Source organism: Nicotiana tabacum, chromosome 9, assembly GCF_000715075.1.
Source record: "Nicotiana tabacum cultivar K326 chromosome 9, ASM71507v2, whole genome shotgun sequence".
Lineage (NCBI taxonomy): Eukaryota > Viridiplantae > Streptophyta > Magnoliopsida > Solanales > Solanaceae > Nicotiana > Nicotiana tabacum.
Window position 1 is genome coordinate 80759686 of NC_134088.1, and position 20766 is coordinate 80780451.

The window sequence follows — 20766 nt, forward strand, 5'->3', positions numbered from 1 at the left end:
CGTATTTATTGGAGTACAAAGTTAAAGAAAATTAGTACCAGAATGGAAAATATGCTCTGACCACTAAAGGAAACTACTCTGTGAGCAGAAGTAATCTAGCTATGTTAGGTAATCCTACAAAAATGAGAGTAGCAGATTTGGTGTGGAGTTCTGTTATGATGTCTAAACAAAGACTGATAATGTGGCTGGCTTACCGAGATAGGTGTCACACCCCAACCTTGGGTGGTGCCACCGGCACATGACGCCCGAAGGTCCGTACGAACCGACGTCCATACTTACATCTTTTAGATCATGAAATCAGGACCAACCAGGCCTCCAAGCAACAATACTAGAAATTAAAATGTACATAGCTGACTGAGAAAGGAATATTAACATTTATACAATTTCACAATTAGTACCAACATAGTTATAACCAATCTTTACATACATCTGAACGCTAGTCTGCAAGCCACTAAGAGTGCTAAGAAATATGCATGTATGTACAACTTGATCGGGACATGGCACCACTATACCCAAAATGATTGGAATTGACTTCTAAACAGCTACTCTAAAGAAGTGAAGAGCAACGACCAACTGCTGAAATGAACACCCTACTGGGGAGGGACGTTAGTAGGTCTATATGTACTTGTGGGCATGAACACAACACCAAAAGAAAAGGGCGTCAATATAAATGATGTACTGAGTGTGTAAAACGGATAATGTATGTAAACCAAAGACATATCATAAGAGATAGAAATGCACAAGTTTACCCTAGATACTGTAGACAAGCCACCGGGTGCGTACACTACTATAACCATAAATCATGAATGTATGCAAGCTTTTGTAAAATCAAGCCACTCATATGGGCCATGCATTTATTATACTTTACATATATCATTGTTCAGCCACTCTTTGGGGCATATCAACACATTTCACTACATACCCGGCCTCATAGAGGACTCGATCGTACCCGACCTCAGGAGATCTCGACATTACCCGGCCTCAACAGGACTCGGTGTAGTTGGCTCCAAGAGGACTCGGTAGCCTCACATCACACATCACTCCATACCCGGCCTCGTAGAGGGCTCGGTCGTACCCGGCCTCAAGAGGTCTCGGCTGTACCCGGTCTCAACAGAACTCGGCTACGTCAGCCTCACATCACACATCGCCTCATACCCGGCCTCATAGAGGACTCGGTCGTACCCAGCCTCAGGAGCTCTTAGCCGTACTCGATCTTAATAGAACTCGACATAGCCGGCCGTCTATAACGCAACTCGATAATGTAAAATAGATACATATATACATAAAAATAATGCAAAGTCAATTTAAATGAAAAATTATAGATTAAAGTCAGAAGGAATGATATTTCTTTTTCCGAACTCAGGGTACTGCCTAGAGTCACCTCAAACTTGAACAGAGACAACATTACTGAGAAGATCTTAGAACAAACTAATCTCACAACACATAAATCTTTGAAGGAGAGAGATACTCATAACAAGTCATGCCAAGAAAGAAAGTTGTCCTACATACCTTATTAAAGAACTAGCTACAGTTCTATGGTGGTGAACTCTGCCTCTAATGAATCTCGAGAATCAATACAACAAGATAATAGATATTATAGTGACTATTCCAAGCTTCTTCACGCTAGATCCTATGAGAGTCGCCTCTGATTTAGATTGTTTGGGAATTTTAGAGAGGGTTTAAAAGCATTTTGGGTGGACCAAGATGGGTGACATCTCCTAGAATAAAAAGGAAGAGAGTTGTACTACCTTTTTATACCCAGTGACCGGTCTAGATAATTCCGCCACCCCGAATGCTAAACAGGTCGCCACACATCGGCTACTGCGCCTGGTAGGATAGTTGGCGCACTCTGGTCAATTGAATTTGCCTCTTTGTCTGGTAACTTGTCGGCAACTGATTGGTAGTACCAAAACCTTGTTAATCCTTAACTCCATGTATGGAGGAGTAGTGTGGGGTATAACATCATCCCCCTCTTCAGAACATTCGTCCTCGAATGTTGAATCGTAGTCACTTCTTGCAAACTTCTTTAGTCATTGTGGGTTGTGTCCGCCGTGGTAGTATCATTGTTGCCTCTCCTTGCATGGAACAAATAAGGGTAACGGGTTCTCATGTCTTCTTTAGCTTCCCAGGTTATTTCCTCTATATTATTGTTCATCCTAATTACTTTAATATAAGCTACCTCTTTGGTTCACAGCTCACGAATTTGACGATTTAGTAGCTACCAGAATTTCTTCGTTAGATAGGTCCTCTATGACTTGAATATCTTGAATAGGGGTAATACGGGATGGATTACTCAAGCACTTTACAAGCATAGACACATGAAATAGCTGATGCACTACTTCTAATTATGCGTCAGGGTTCAAACTTATAAGCTACTCGATCGACTCTCTGAATAATTATCGAGGATTGAGTTTGCCTTTCTTAACAAACCTCATTACTCCTTTCATAGGCGAAACCCTTTAAAAATACCCAGTCTCTCACAGAAAACTCCAAATCTCGTCATCGGGTGTCCGAGTAAGACATTTGCCTGCTTTGAGCGGTCAATAAACGGCCTCGAATCATTATTAACTTTTCCAGATCCTGTTGTATAAACTCAAGACCCAATAACTTCGTCTCACCAACTTCGAACCAACTGAATGAGATATGCACTTTCATATGTATAGGGCCTCGTATGGTGACATCCGAATGCTAGCATGGTAGTTGTCATTGTAAGCAAATTCAATGTGGGTAGATGATCCTCGCACTTTCCTTTGAAGTCGAAAACACAAGCTCATAACATGTCCTCGAGAATTTGAATAGTGTGTTCAGCCTGACCATCTGTTTATGGATGGAAAGTTGTGCTAAGGTAAATTCTCGTACCCAATCCCTTTTGGAATGATCCCCAGAAGTTAGCCGTAAACTGGGCACCTCTGTTTAATATAATGGATATTGGAAGCCCATGGAGTCGAACTATTTCCTTGATATATAACCTAGCACAATCTTCAGCCAAGAAAGTAGTCTTAACAGGTAGTAAGTGAGCGAACTTGGTGAGTCGATCCACGATGGCCCATATGGAATCAAATCATGGGCGTGATCGCCGTAATTGGATAACAAAATCCATGTTGATCATCTCCCATTTCTAGGTTGGAATTTCAATATTCTGAAGCAATGAATACACTAATATATCATCAATAAATATAATGATGAAAGAATCAAGATACAATTGGAACACACTATTCATCAAATGCATGAAAGCTATTGGGGAATTGGTCAGCCTAAAAGACATCACCAGCAACTCATAGCGACCATAGTGGATCCTAAAATCTGTCTTCGAAATATCTGTATCCTGGATCTTTAACTGATGATATCCTGATCTCAAATCAATCTTTGAGAACACTCTAACATCTAGAAGCTGATCAAATAGGTTATCAATGCGTGGTAGTGGGTACTTGTTCTTAATAGTAACCTCGTTTAGCTTCCTGTAGTCAATACACATCTTCATAGTACCATCCCGCTTCTTCACAAATAGAACCGGTGCACCCCAAGGTGACACACTAGGCTAGATGAAGCCCTTATCAAGTAGCTCCTGAAACTATTCCTTCAACTCTATAGGTGCCATGTGATACGGTTAAATAGAGATGGACTGAGTGCACTGTTCCAGGTCAATGATAGAATCAATATCCCTGTCGGGTGGCATGCCTAACAAGTCTGATGGAAACACATCTGGGAACTCTCTCACTTCCGGAACTGACTCAACGGTAGGAGTATCGAAACTAACATCCCTCACGAAAGCCAAGTACACCATACATACCTTCTCAACCATCCATTGATCCTTCAAATAAAAAATCATCTACTACGAACATAATCCAGGGATCCTCTCCACTCTAACCTCGACAACTATGATATCACCAATGTCATGGTTTTAGCGTGACAATCACGAATAGCATGACATGGAGACAACCAATTCATGCCAAAAATCATGTCAAAGTAAAACCATGCTAAGCAGTAAAAGATCAACTCTAGTCTCATAACCCCAATAGTCACCACACACGACCGTTATACAAGGTCCACAATAATAGAATCACCTATCAGTGTACATACATGAACATACAAAACTATAGAATGACGAGGCATATCTAAATAATGAGCAAAGTATGATTCCACATATGAATAAGTAGAACCAGGGTCAAATAACACTGAATCATCCGTTTGGCACACAAAAACAATACATGTGATCACGACATCGAAAGAAACTACCTCTGGCCTGTCAAGAAATGCATAGAAATGGGCCGACAACTGCCTAAATGACCTTCCCTTCTAGGGCGCCCTCGTGTTGACTGAGGCACACCTCTAGCTGGTTGTGCGAGTGGTGCAGATGTTGGTGCTGAAATCATCGGCTGAGAGCTTTGCCGTGGAACCCTAATCAACAGTCTGGGGCAATATCTCTTGAGATGACTCAAGTCTCCACACTCATAAGAACCCCTCATGTAAGGCTGTTGACCCTGATAACCCGAACAACCTGAGCAGATGGAGCACAGTAAGAACTCTATGCCGACAACGCACTGAATGATGACTGAGCTGGGCGTGCACTATAGGAACCGTGGCTAACTGAAGAAAAATGAGTAATATGACGAGTTGTCTGAACGGGTTTAGAAGGACGACTTCTGCTGTAATGTGACTAGACTCTAGATGATGCATTGTTGGAACCACCTAAACCATGAGGTCTCTTTTCCTCCCGCTCCTCATGCTCCAGCCTGTGAACCTGCTCCTAACGTCTAGCAATCTCGACCACTTAGTTAAACATAGCATCCAGCGCAACCTCTCAAGCCATACTATAATGTAAACCATATTGAGGCTATCAACAAACCTCCTGATCTTCTCCTTCTTAGTGGACACCAACCATATAGCATTACATGCCAAGTCTGCAAATCTTATCTCGTACTAGTTCACAGTCATACCCTCCTGGCGTAGCTGCTCTAACTCCCTATGCAACTTCTTTCTGTGAGTCTGCGAGACAAACTTCTCTAAGAAGAGAGCTGCGAACTCATGTTATGTAAGCGGAGTTGTGCCAGCTCGCCTGCCTAACTCATAAGTCTGCCACCATCTGTAAGTTGTACATGTTAGCTGAAAAGTAGTAAATGCAACCCCAGTGGTGTCCAAAATATCTGTTATGCACAAAATCGGGTAACACCGATCCAAAAACTCTTCAGTATCCTCTGACTCCCCTCCGCTAAACTCTAGCGGTTCAAGCCTCCTAAATTGCTCCAACCTTGTCTGCTCCTCATCACTCATAGGTGGACCAACTTCGACCCAAGCAACAACAACTGGTTTAAGTGGTAACACCCATGGTATCTGATGACCCTGAGCTAGCTGCTCTGGAGTACGGGTGGCAGGAGTCTAGTTGCCTCCCCCAGCCTGTGAGGTAGCTTGTGCAACAGGGATCGAAACCGCCTGAGCTAAGCTCGTGCACACGGTAAAATCTGAGCCAAAGATTTTTGAAGACTAGGAATAATAATAAGTACTACCGGTGTCTGAGCTGGTCCCACTGGCTCAACTGTATAAGGAACCTGCTCCTCTACGGGAGCAACTGGTGGCTCCACTGTTGTTGTCCTAGATGTAGTGTGATCCCCACCTCGGCCTCTACCCGACCCCTACCACTCGCAGCCCTTACTAGTGGTACTGGTGCCCGCCCGCCTGATTCGACTACATGTGTCCTCACCATCTGTAAGAGAATAGAAGAGTCAAGGTTCAAACTTTGAAAATAACAAATCTGTATGACAAGAATGTTATAACATAAAGTTTTCATAACAGTTCGGTAGCCTCTCGAAGATAAGTACCGATGTATCCGTACCAATCCACAAGACTACTAAACTTGCTCATGACCCATAATACCTATGAATATAGGACTTTGATACCAACTTGTCACGATAAAAAACTCCAACTAGTCGTAATGACGCCTAATGCACTTGCTAGGCAAGCCAAACATAGCAATAATGAACAATAATAACATAAATGATAGAATTAACATAAGTCTAAAACCTTAATATAGCACAATAACGCCAATACATGATAAATTCCCAGAACTGGTTCATACAAATTCATGAGATCTAAAATAGAAATACAAGTTTGAAAAGCCAAAATATAATACTGTCTGAAATAAGGACAACAATGCATAAGAAAAGAGATACCAAGACTGCGGTTGAGAATGCAGCTGTACCTCGTCTCTTGGTGATCAACTCAAATAGAAACTCCGCTATTGGTGACTGGGTATGATACGTGGATCTGTATAATTAACTACAGAGTGTGGCATGAGTACAACCGTCCCCATGTGCTCAGCAAGTATCATAGCTAACCTCGGCGAGGTAATAGAACCAAGAATTATAAATGATACTTGATATAATCTGTACGGTTCATAAATACAACATACCTTGAGAGGAAATTGAATAACATCATTCATCAGAGTGATAGAGGAGTGGGATTCAAGTTTTTCCCTTTCAAGGGGGGCAATTAAAGGTTTCAACCAAACCATAACTTGGTTGGGATACTTCAGTAAATTCATGCCCTCAAGAAATTCATTCATAACCTACTTCATACCTCTCTCACAGGAAAGGCCAGCATCATCACGATCAGTAGCAGGAGTAGCAACAAGAGTATCAATAGGAGCAACGACGCTCATAGGAAGGGTTGCAAGGGGTGGCTCATCAGAAACAAAGCCAAACTCTTGTTCTTTACTCAAATCCTTGAGCAAAAAGCCTCTCAGCAATATTTGAAGGGGGTTTAAGGCAGGACCAGTGTTTTCATCTTCTGAAATATCTAAAGAGACATTTTTAAGCTCATCGACTAGGTGAAAAGGCACGGAGTCTGGAGGTTGGATCCGAGGAGCATTGGATTCATTATCTAAGAGAACACGCCTTTTGACTCGAGGCTTCTTCATTAGGGAACCTTCATCTTCTTCATCTTCATCAGAGGCACAAGATTCTTTATTTTTTCCTTTTTGAAGAGGACACATTGAAAATCCGCTCCCGAGTAGTGTTGGCATCAACTCTAACTACAGGAGTGGAAGCGGGACGGACTCCGCATATAGCAAATCCTAAAAGTTACATGTGATGTCAGAATAAGTGGGAAAAAGTGAAAACATTATGGTAAAGCAAAGTAACATACCATGGGTTTTAACTTTCCACCAAAAATTTAGGGATAGAAACTTCCAGGATCTTTGCTCCATAAGAGCAGCAAAAACAATTTTTTCTGCCAAATCACAGAAGTCGGGGAGTTCACCGAAAACTTCTATGATTGCTTTAAAATAAGAAAATATGAGAAATTTAGTATTCTAAAGAGATATGGCGTAGTGAAGAGGCAAATGAAAATACTCACGTGCAAAGTTCCACTTCTTGAGAAAGGGTCATGTTTTCTTCACCCCACTAAGGAACGAATAGGAATAGCCACAGACCGAGCATACTAACCTCGGCCACAATCATCTTCAGGACTAACTAAGACTCTTTTGCTTATCACTGCAAGTGTGGAAACTCCCTCGCAAAAATAGTTTGGAGAATACATATAGAGGAAATGACAAAAAGAGAAAAGGGCGGAAACTAAACCCTATAAGTAGCGAAGACAAGCCAATTCTCTCCACATTATCAGGCCTACTTTCCCAAGACAAATGTCGAAGTAACGATATAACTCAATGATCACTGGGTTGATAGGAGGTTTGAATCCTAAGTTGAAAGGATATGTCTAGACAAACGAATTACCCTCATGATAAGAGGTTATTCGGTCGTCAACACTAGGGGTTGTGACTGGGAAGTCAAGGTTCTAGTAACATTCATGGTGTACTAAAGGAAGAAGATCGGAGTTGATTAAAGAAGGATAGTGATCAGCAAGTCTAAATGATTCACAATTAGATTAAAAAGAAAATTCTTGTGGAACGATAACTTTAGAAGAAGATCTAGGGGCGGTTGAGAATTTATCTTTGGAATAAGAAGAAGGTTTGTAAAAATTCTCATGAGAAGAAGTGGTACTTTGGCTCGATATGGAGCCTAGTCTACGAAGCCTACCACCTCTATTTCTACACCTAACCGGAGTTGTAGAAGGAGGGAGTTCATCTACTATAATAGCACTCCGAGGGTCAAATGATCAAGAAGGGTTTGAAGATCAGGAAGCAATTATTAATTATTACAGAAGCACGAAAAGAGAAGAAAATTTGGAGGAAAAGCTTAGGAAGGAATGAAAGATAGTAGAAGAAGTTTTGGAAAATGTATAATGCGGTGTTTATAAGAAAAGATGTCATTTGAAACCATCATCATAGAACCGTCACAACAAACTAACACATCCACAGAAACCCTAAAAAGATGCTACAAACTGTAAATTTAATCACAACAAGACACGTGTCTCTAGCATTTAATGGAAGAGACGTACGTCTCTTCGCGTCTAAAGAAAAGAATAATTGATATAGGGAAGAGACGGCAAGACATTCCTTCCATAAATAAATTTATCACTTCCCGAATATTCAATTGAGAATATTTAAAAGGTTGGGGGGGGAGGGACTATCTGTATCGGTTAAAACAATAGACTCTCCACATGGACTAATGATGTGCTTACAGGTGTCATGAGAGTCAGAGAAATAAAGAAGAATGAAGGTTAGGAGAAGCATGGGTAAAACACCCATGGGATTTTTACAAAGATACCGCATCTGACAACTGAAAAAGAAGAGATAGACGCAGGATGCACGATTAAAGACTGCAAGGAAGAAAGACTAATTAATAGTCATAGATATGGAAAGAAATCGACATAATCCCTAACTATGTGTGATTGACTATTATTACCATAACCGTTATAAATTACCCAAATAACGGGCAATCAATGTAATAAATATCAGTAACGGGCAAGAATTAAGTAAGGCAAAGTAGTTACATATTGGTGTTCCTATATAAATCCTCCTTACCTTATTTTGTAAGATCATCAAGGAGTTCACGAAATTATAGTATCAATCTCTTATACTTTATTTTCTGCTAATTGAAGAATATTGTTCTCTCCTCTTGGAAGCAGAGGCGGATCCAGGATTTCAAGAGAATGGGTGCACTATTGTGAAGATGCAGATTTAGAATTTATATTTGACGAGTTTAACTTTAGTATCTACCATGTATCAACTACAGTTTTGAAATTATAGGTTCAAAATTATATTCTTTTTAAAATTTTAGTGATTTTCACCTATATATCTATACTCCGTGCCGAAAATAAGACCGCCCGAAGTGGGATTTAAACCACCAATTTCACTCGTAGAGATGCACCCAATGATTATTGCACCATAGGAGTCTTTGAGCATGATTCACGCACATATAATTAAGTAATTTTCAATAAATATAATATTATTATATATGGTTTAGGGAGAGGAGTATGGGTTCACGTGAACCCATACCCTAAGACTTAGATACGCCCCTGTAGGGCGGGGCAGCGATTATCAATAAGATTTCTCTTTGCTTATTCTCTCACTATTTTATTTTCATTATTTCTTATTCATCTATATTAGGAAAAGTGAAGTAAAATTCGTTATTAGAAATCCGAATTATTCTATTATTCGCTTTGACCACAAAAACTATTTTTTGGCTAAATAATTATGACAACAAGGCTGCTATTTATATTGTAACTCATCCTATATTTCATGAGAAAATTAAACATACAGATATCGATTGCTGCTTCGTAAGAGAGAGAACCGTGAAACGACTGACTAGACATAACATATTGGAACAAGAGAGCAGTTAGCTGATTTGCTAACTAAGAGTCTTTGCAAGGCACAATATAAGTACTTGTTAGGCAAGCCGAGAATGAAAAATATATTTCATTCCTCAGCTTTAGGGGAGTGTTGAGGGAAGTATCTGTAATATAATTAGTTAAAGCAGAGTAGGTGTGTAGTTAGTTGTAACTAATTGTAGTGAGTTAACTAATTAGTTATGGAGTATAAATAGAGCAGTGATACTCAGTTGGTATATAGACAATCAATTTCTTTCATTTCAGATTATAACAAAATATATATGTTCTATCCGCCATAGTTGAGAGTTGAGACTCTTCAATACTACCATTTCTGCAACTAAGAGTATTAGGTATATTATTATAAGGCTTGCCAAATATGTTGCTGAAGTAGAAAAGTAGTCACCGATTCAATTGGAAATATCCTGCAGAATCTTCTACATCTTCTTCATCTGAATGTGTCCAAATTATGTAGCTATAGTCTTCCTGAAATCAATATGTACAAATGATGTAGCTATAATCTTCACAAAATCATATATATTAGAGAGCTCTGAATTTGGGTAACGCTCTCTAATTACTTAAGTATACTTCATCAGAGAATGCAGACTCTGCAACTATAGTATTGTACACCTTGATGCTGCCCTTTTGAGATTTTAAAATGTCAAAGTGAAACCCATAAAAAAAATAAAACAAAAGATCTCGTTATTTTTAAATCTCCATGCTTGGTGAATATCTTATAATAAATTTCTTTTAGAAGTGCTATAAGAATAATAATATAACTGAAAGTACAAGAGGGGGGTGAATTGTGGATTATTAATTCTTAGTTGACTAAGATTTAATTTAGTCGACTAGCATTCGTCTAGTACACAGATAAGATAGAGATGAATGCAATGAATTTGAAAGCAACACAAGACACAACAATTTTATACTGGTTCAGTACCGGTGTGGTACTTACGTCCAGTTTCTCTTGGGTCACAAGAGTTCTTTTAGATCTTTGATAAAGAATTACAACAATGATGGTTTTGGCTCGTTCACCACCAACGATGCTTAGCAATAATGATTTCTGAATGTTGACACAACTCTCTTTTATGTTCTAACTCCTTCTATCTTTTATGACACTTGTAGACTCAAGAATACAGTGTTTGTACTTAGATTTAGAAAGACTTAGAAGACAATATTTGTAGTTGTGCACTTCACTCCCTTGAGTTCGCCAGTGACCTTATAGGCAAGTATTGTTGTGTGTTTGTGCCTGATTCCAAGAAGGTGTCTTTGTTTCTTTCAAGAGAGATGAGTGTTAGATTAGAGTAGGGTGTCTCTGATTTCTTCAAGAGAGATGGGCTGGAATTTGTTAAATCATGGAGTGCTCTGTTCCATGCCGTTTCCATGCCGAGATGCTTCATACTTTTCGTGAAGAGATGAGCGCATGTCAAATGGTTTCCAGTTGGTAGGGTGGATTAAATAATCAAGGAGTGCTTGATGATAAGAAGCACCACTTCCGATTGTCTCCCACTATGATGTGTTTCCCACCCAACTTGTCTCCCATTTCTTTTGTCCTTCCTTCTTGATCTTTGTTTGATTTGAGTTTCTGCCTTTTTGATAGCTTGCATCAGGCCTTTCGGTTGATGCCTTGTTCTCTATAGTCAAAAGTAGATAGGTATTAGTTTTGTACACTTGTAGATAGATAAGTATTAGTTTTGCATACTTGTCATCATTGAAACTTAGATATAACAATCTCCCCCTTTTTGATGATGACAGCAAAGAGAGAGTAAACGAGGCATACTTCCCTTAGAGAGTTGTTGTACTCATTACTGATCTCCCTGAGTTGTTGATTTACTTCTTCATACATGTTCTCCCCATTTAACATCAATCAAAAAAGGAAGGTGTAATCCTAGTATATAACAATATGCATTCATATAATATACACACTAGATGGGAAAATAATATACAGATAATATGCATACTAGTTAGGGCAGCATAAGTAATGTCTTCAGCAGAGGAATAGAGTGATGGTTCATACATACAGATGCAAAAATAAGTCTTTCAAACAAAAGCAAGCACAAGAGATTGTTTTTAACACACACAAACACGCCTTAATTTCTCCTTAGGAAGTATTTGAGGGTATTGATCACTTTGGTATAGAAGGATTCATAGGAGGTTTCAACATCTTTGACGAGCTTGTCTATTTTTTCTAACATGGAGTTGAGTGCCCTGGTTCCATGTCTCTGTGTGGCTCCCATATCCATCCTAAGCTTGGCCACATCTGTACCTGTTTTCTTGGTGACTTCTCTGATTTTGTTAACATGCACTTTCATCTCAACAAGCATGAGTCTTACACCATATAGATATTGCTGAATCTATTGAAAGTTTTAAGAGACAGTTGACTGAGACTCTGGTGGTTCAGTAGGAGCTTCAATCTGTACTAGGACACTCTCAACTTTGGCGCGTTTAACCCATCCATCATAACTTAAAGTGTAACCCATCATAGAGAAGGCTGTCTTATCATAGGTACTGATAATGTGCTTGGGTGTGAAAGGTGTCAAGTAAACCTTCATAACTCCAAGAATATGTGAAATAAGTAGGCCATAGGGTAGACAAGCAGAACACGAGGATATATCCCCGATACTCTCAAGCATGTATTGACGAATCCATACAAACCAATTGAGTGTTTTGTTGTTCACAAGACAGTACAGAACAAAGATATCTCCGGTGGATAAAGTGCTAAGGGACCCAGTTCTAGGAAGTAGAGTGGTGACTATCATGTGGGCCAAAACCCGATGTTTAAACTTTAGATTTTTGGGACCAATGTCGGGAGGATTATCAGACAGGAAGGCTTTTGCTCCTTCTAAGAAAACTTCAAAGTCTTTTGGCCAAGAAATTTGCACAAAAAACTCATACCCATTAAACTTAGCAGAAAAAATCTTCTCAAATTGATAAGAGTCGAGAACAATTCGAGTGCCTAAAACCATGGATTCCAAGTCATCTTTATCATTCACAAACAAATTTGCATAGAACATTCTCACAGGCTCTTCATATACATAGTTCTCAATAGTATCGAATAGAGAGGAAAAATGCTGAAAATCGAAAATAACAATCACATCACAGTGCAGTTTTTCATATGAGAGAGACTTACAGTGCGTCCATAAGCCATAGATTTTGACTTATAGGACTCAAACCTTGATTTCTCATTTGGTACATAGAATATTAATTTGTCCTCTGGTCCAAATTTAGTACTCTCCACTTTCCCTTTCTTGCATGCAGATTTTTGGGGGTTTGCTCCATGGGCCTCTTTCCTGCCTTTTTCTGGCTAATGGGAAGGTCCTCGAATGATTTACTGCTTTCATTGTCAGTTTTGAGAGGGTCTGAGTCGATGGATGATTACAAATCTACAGTTTCTTTAGGGTTGAGGGTTTTCCGAACGCTTCTGCTTCGTCTGGTCGCAGTGGAAGATGAGAGGTTTCGTTTCACCATGGTGAGGGTTTCTCTGGAGATGATGAAGAGTTAGAGGGAGTAGGAGGATTCTTATCTAGACTTTGGAGGGCTGAAGAGTTGCATTGGTTGAAGAAGAGGACAGATTCAGAAGGGAGTGACTCTTCTAAGGGGATGTTTCGGCGGTACTGATGGAGATGTGATAATTACACATTTATCAAAGTACAATTAACACTTATAAGAGGAAAATAAAGTGTTTTAATCGTATATAAAAGATTTGTTTTATAAAACACACATGATGCCAATCTTTTTCCGCAGTAGACAAAATCTTTCTTCTAAAAGAAGTTTTGTAAAAATATCAGCAAGTTGAGATTCAGTACTAATGAATTCTAATGCAATATCACCTTTAGCAACATGATCACGAATAAAATGATGCTTGATTTCTATATGCTTTGCTCTGGAGTGATGCACAGAATATTTTGCCAAACAAATAACACTAGTATTATCAAAGAATATGGAAGTTGTGATAAGAGATAAATCATAGTCAAGAAGTTGATGCATCATCCAAAGAACTTGTGTGCAACAACTTCCAACAGGTAAATATTCTGCTTCAGTTGTTGATAAGGCAAAACAATTTTGTTTCTTGCTATGCCAGGAAACTAGTGCATTTCCCAAGTGTTGGCATATGCCGCTAGTACTTTTCCTGTCGATCTTATCATCTGCAAAATCTGCATCTGAAAAACCTTTCAAGACAAAATATTTAGAGTGAGCATACCATAATCCTAATTCAGAGGTCCCAATAAGATATCTTATAATGCGTTTCACAACAGTAAGATGAGATTCCTTTGGAGCCTTTTGAAACCTTGTACATTTACACACATTAAACATTATATCTGGTCAACTAGCAGTGAGATATAATAAGGATCCAATCATTCCTCTATACATAGTTTCATCAACACCTTTTCCATCGTAATCTTCATCAAGCATAGTTGTTGGACTCATTGGAGTCCTAATGGGCTTAGCATTATCCATGCCAAACTTTTTTATAAGTTCTTTGATGTACTTGGTTTGACTGATAAAGATCCCTTTGAGAGACTGTTTGATTTGTAGTCCAAGAAAATAAGTTAGCTCTCCCATCATGCTCATTTCGAATTCTCCTTTCATAGAATGAGCAAATTCTTCGCATAAAACAGAGTTAGGACTTCCTAAAATAATATCGTCAATATAAATTTGAGTAATAAGATTACCTAAATTTGAGTGTTTAATAAATAGAGTTGTATCAATATTACCTCGTTTGAAGTCTTGATTTAGAAGGAAGGAGCTTAATCTTTTGTACCAGGATCGGGGACCTTGCTTGAGTCCGTATAGAGCTTTTATTAGCTTATATACATGATATAGGAGAGTGTCATTTACAAAACCAGGAGGTTGCTTTACATAGACTTCTTCATAGATGTATCCATTTAGAAAAGCATTTTTTACATCCATTTGAAATAGTTTGAATCCTTTATAAGCAGCAAAGGTAAGTAATATTCGAATAGATTCCAGTCTTTCTACTGGCGTGAATGTTTTATCATAGTCGATTCCTTCTTGCTAAGAATAACCTTGCGCAACAAGCCATGCTTTATTTCACATCACTAGTCCGGATTCATTTAACTTATTTCTGTAAACCTATTTTGTTCCTACAATAGAAGCATTTGAAGATTTTGGAACCAGTTTCCATACTTTATTTCTTTCAAATTAATCAAGTTCATCCTTCATTGCTTTGATCCAGTGAACGTCTTTTAGTGCTTTATCCACTTTCTTTGACTCAAATTGAGAAATTAGAGTCATGTGGGAATTGAGCTTTTGAGATCTTCTGGTAGTGATTCCTTCATGTGGATTTCCAATAATGAATTTGTAAGAATATCCAGGTTCACTTTTCCATTCATCTGGGATGGTTATGGTTGTTTCCCTTTCCTCAGTAGTCGATTGTTCTGTTGAAGAAGATTTTGGACTTCATTATGTTACTCAGTTGACTGATCTTGCTGACCAGTCGACTCCTCTTGACAGTCTTTTCCTGTAACAACAGATTTTGAAACAATAGAAATTTCTTCATCTTTAGGAAGTTTTTCATTCCTTGAGTGAGGGTTAGTGTCAACAAAAACAACATGAATTGATTCTTCAATACATAAGGTTCTTTTATTGTAGACTCCATATGCTCTACTTGAGGGAGAATAACCAAGGAATGTACATTTGTCACTTTTTGGATCAAATTACTCAGATTGTCCTTTCCGTTATTGTGAATGAAGCATTTGCATCCAAAAGGATAAAAATAACCAATGTTGGGTTTTTTACTATTCCATAGCTCATATGAAGTCTTTTTAAGAATGGGCCGAATCAAACATCTGTTTATAATATGACATGCAGTGCTTACAGCTTCTGCCCAGAAGTGGTGAGGTAGAGAGTTTTCCACAATCATGGTTCTAGCCATGTCCTATAAGGTTCTATTTTTACGTTCTACCACTCCATTATGTTAAGGCGATCTTGGTGAAGAGAAATTATGAGAGATTCCTTGGTCATTGCAAAAGTTTTCAAAGGCTCTGCTTACAAATTCTCTTACGTGATCACTTCTGATAGTGGAAATATAGTATCCCTTTTCACGTTGGACCTTCAAACTTCAAAATTTCTTAGGGCTTCATCTTTATGACTTAGAAAAATAACCCACGTAAATCGAAAAAAATTATCCACAATAATAAAAGCATATTTTCTACCACCTATACTAGCAGTTCTGGTTGGACCAAACAAATCCATAAGTAGTTTAGTAGTAGAAATAATATTTTTGATTTTGAAAGATGAGCGAGTTTGTTTTTCTAGTAGACATGCATCACAAATATGATCTTTTGAAAAATCTAGCTTTGGAAGACCAATGACAAGATCATGTTTAGAAAGTTTTTAGATAGTATGCATGCTAGCATGTCCAAGCTTTCTATGCCAAACCCAAGGGTTATCTATCACAGAAGCAAGACAAATTTCATTTCCAAGACTATCTATATTACTGATGGTGTAGACATTTTTGTCTCTGTTACCTGAAAGAATGACTTTACCTGATTTGTCTTCTATAAACCAGCCATGTTTCTTAAAACCAACCTCATAATCATTATCACATAATTGACTGATACTGAGAAGATTGTAACCGAGTACATCAACCAGGTATACTTCGTCCACATCACATGTTGAGCTAAGGGTAACCATTCCAACTCCAATAACATTTCCTTTTGATTTATCTCCGAAGGTAACTGTTCCTCTATCTAGTTTGGTAATTATTTGTCACCAGTCATATGTCTTGAACACGCTCCTATCAAGATACCATTTTTCTTTTCGATTCTTCTTGCGGTGTTCCTGCAAAACAAGATTACTTGTTTTTAGGCACCCATGCCTGCTTGGTTCATGAATGGTTAGATTTCTGAGTGTTAGCTTAACTAGAGGATTTAGGTCACCAGACCCATCTCATGTTGTCCTTAAACCAGTAATGGTTATAAGTGTGACCATGTTTTCCACAATAAAAACACGACGGTTTATTGGGATTTTCAGAGCCTTTTTCTGCTATGATTTTGTTCCTGCATTGGTTAGTGTTGTGACCATTTTTACCACAATAAGAGCATGCCTGAAGGTTTCTAATTTTAATCAAATAGTTAAAAGGAGTGGTCGAATTTGATTTGACGGAACTATGACTAGTGGATTATTGTAATCCATTCAATTGAAGTTGAAGTTCATTTACTTCCTCTTTAAATATGTCACGTTCAATTTCACATACTTCCAGCTTCAAGGCCCAGTCCTTTTTTTCTCTTTGGATTTTTTTGAGTTCATTTAGAACTCTTTCAATATCAGCAAGAGCAATATTAACAAATTCTTGAAGTTCACAACAGTTAGGACAAGTAGGAAGACATACCTCACTAGTTCCCTCGTCTGCCATAAGACCGAGTTCACCCGAGTCGTCATTACTATCATCTTTTATGGCCATGAAACACATATTTTTAATTTTTTCAAGGTTAGATTCTTCTTCATCACTCCAGGCTCCAAAAGACTTCTTCTTTTGAAAGTTCCTACTGAGTTTTGTCTTCAGTATCGGACAATCAGCTTGAATGTGCCCATGTTTTCCACATTCATAGAATCTTCCATTATTTTTATCATTTTCATTATTTGTTCTTCCTCTTCTGAAGTTTGATTTCCCTCTTTTGCTGAATCTGTTCTTCCTCATCATGCTAGCTACAACTTGAGAAAGCATGGCTATGTTTTCATCCTGTTCTCCTTCTTCCTCTTCTTCTTCATTTTCTGGTTCAGCCACAGTTACTTTAAAGGCTACTGCTTCTTCTTTTCTTGTTGGATTTGCCTGTCCAAGTGAATTTTCTCAAAGGCAATTAAATCACCTCTAAGTTCATCATAGGATATTTTGTCAAGGTCTTGACATTCCAGAGCAATAACTTTGGGCTGCCAGATTGTGGGTAGGCTTCTGAGGATTTTCCTGACCTGTTCTCCATTTTTTATTGGTCTACCAAAGGATTTTAGATCTCCAAGGATTTTGCTGAACCTGGAGAATATTTCTTCCACTGATTCTCCATCCTTCATTTGAAATAGCTCATAGTCACGAACTAGAAGATTGATCCTTTTTTGTTTTACCTTGTTGGTTTCCTCATATGTGATTTCCAATTTATCCCACATTGTTTTGGCAGTTTCACAGCTTGAAATCTTTTCATACTCTTCTCCACTGATAGCATTATACATTAGATTTTTTTGCTCTGGCATTCACAGTTATAACGACAGCTTGTTCATCAGTGTAATCTTCCAAGTCAAGTGGATCAGTTGATACAATGATTTGATTATTTTCATCTTTTTTTGGTGGAATTAGAAATTTTCTTTATTTTATAACACGCCAAACATTGATGTCAAATGATATAGTGTAAGGTTCCATGCGAACTTTCCAATGAGAAAAATGTTGTCCGTTGAAGTATGGAGGTCGTACTTGAGAGGTTCCTTCTTGAAATAATGCACTAACGACTGTGTTTGATCCCATGATCTTTTTCCTCACTAGCTGTTAAGAAAATTTTGTGAGCCTTGCTTTGATACCAATTGAAAGTAGGGGGGGGGGGTGGTGAATTGTGGACTATTAATTCTTAGTTGACTAAGATTTAGTTTAGTCGACTATTTTTATACTGGTTCAGTACCAGTGTGGTACTTACGTCCAGTTTCCCATGGGTCACAAGGATTCTTTTAGATCTTTGATAAAGAATTACAACAGTGACGGTTTTCGCTCGTTCACCACCAACGATGCTTAGCAATAATGATTTCTGGATGCTGACACAACTCTCTTTTGTGTTCTAACTTCTTCTATCTTTTATGATACTTGTAGACTCAATAATACATTGTTTGTACTTAGATTTAGAGATACGTAGAAGACAATGTTTGTAGTTGCGTACTTTATTCCCTTGAGTTCGCCAGTGACCTTATAGGCTAGTATTGTTGTGTGTTTGTGTCTGATTCCAGCAAGGTGTATTTGATTCTTTCAAGAGAGATGAGTGTTGGATTAGAGTAGGGTGTCTATGATTTCTTCAAGAGAGATGGGCTGAAATTTGTTAAATTGGAGTGCTCTATTCCATGCCGTTTCCATGCCGAGATGCTTCATACTTTTCTTGAAGAGATGAGCGCATGTCAAATGGTTTCCAGTTGGGGGTGGATTAAATAATCAATGAGTGTTTGATGATAAGAAGCACCACTTCCAATTGTCTCCCACTATGATGTGTTTCCCATCCAACTTGTCTCCCATTTCTTTTGTCCTTCCTTCTTGATCTTTGTTTGGTTTGAGTTTCTGCCTTTTTGATAGCTTGCATCAGGCCTTTCAGTTGATGCCTTGTTCTCTACAGTCAAAAGTAGATAGGTATTAGTTTTGTACACTTGTAAGTAGATAGGTATTAGTTTTGTACACTTGTCATCATTGAAAGTTAGATATAACAATAACTTATACCTCATATCAACACACGTATCGTTAGGTGTTGTCTTAATTTTCTTACCGTATTTGGTTCTCCTATTTTATGAAAGAAGGATAACATATTTACTGTAATTGATTTTTCCTTTTACGAAAAGAAAAATATAATTCTTTCATATTTAGCCAGTATTTTTTCTTGGAGGAAAACAATTTGGACTTCTATAAATTGATGATCCTTCCTTCTCATTCAGCAACATTCACAATATAGCCATATAGGGTTTGAGAGTCTTGTTTAGGGGGAGAACTTTCTGGGATAAGTGTTAGTGTGCCACTTGTGTTTGCCTCTTTGTGAGGTTGTTCTCTCGATATTTTGCACTCTCTTTTATATAGTGGATTGCTCTTCTTTGTTGTGGAGGCATGTCAATTGACCGAACGACGTTAAATGTTTGTGTCTCTTTTGGTATATTTCTCTTACGTTGTCTGATTTATCGTCATTCAAGGTTTATTTTATCAGCTTTCACATGACACCTGATTATTTCGATCCTAACAAGTGGTATCAGAGCAAGGTTCAAGTCAGGTTCACCTTAGCAGGTTTAGTTCTAGTCGCAACCTATTTGACAGTAATAATGATATTTGTATGAGAAATTTGTCCGAAGTACTACTCACATTGAGACAAACTTTGCGGTGACGATTTGGAGATGCGATCTATTGAAGGTTATGTGATGAAGGTGGATCAAGTTTTTTTTGTTTGACAATTCAGGCCAAGTAGGGAAATTGTTAGTTGTTGTCTTGATTTTCTTTCCATATTTGGTTCTCCTATTTCTTGAAGAAAGGATAACATATTTACCGTAATTAATTTTTTTCTTTTATGAAAAAAAATATAATTCTTCCATGTTTGGCTAGTCCTTTTTCTTAGAGGAAAAAGTTTTAGACTTCTATAAATTGAGGATCTTTCATTCTCATTCAACAGTATCCACAATGTAGCTGGGGTTTGAGAGTCTTGTTTAGGGTGAGAACTTTTCGGGACAAGTGTTAGTGTGCCACTAGTGTTTGCCTCTTTGTGAGGTTGTTCTCTCGATATTTTGTACTCTCCTTTATATAGTGGATTGCTCATCTCCGCCGTGGACGTAGGTCAATTGACTGAACAACGTTAAATGTTTGTCTCTTTTGGTATATTTCTCGTATGTTGTCTGATTATCGTCATTCAAGGTTTGGTTTACTAGATTTCGTATGGCACCTGATTATTTCGATCCTAACATGTATCAGATAAATCATTACTATCAGTATATTTAATTAACACAAAGATATACTAGCTTCTTATTCTGAACTCCCCCGCTCTTTTCCATTTTCAAGTTGCTGTATACTACATGCATTATTTTCTTCCAAAATTTAATGTATCTCATTTTCTGGTTCTTTTCTCTATATGAGAGATTGCAGAACTGACCCACTATGTTCTCCACATAATTGAATGAAAAACTAACAATAACTTGTACCAATGTAGACAAAACCTATCTACACTAGTGAAGAAAATAACAAATTACAAAAGTGAGCTGTATATCTATTTGCTCAAGCTCTTGGCGGTACTCCAAAAAAATACTCCCTCCGTTTCAATTTATGTGAACCCATTTAACTGGGTACGGAGTTTAAGAAAAGAGAGAAGA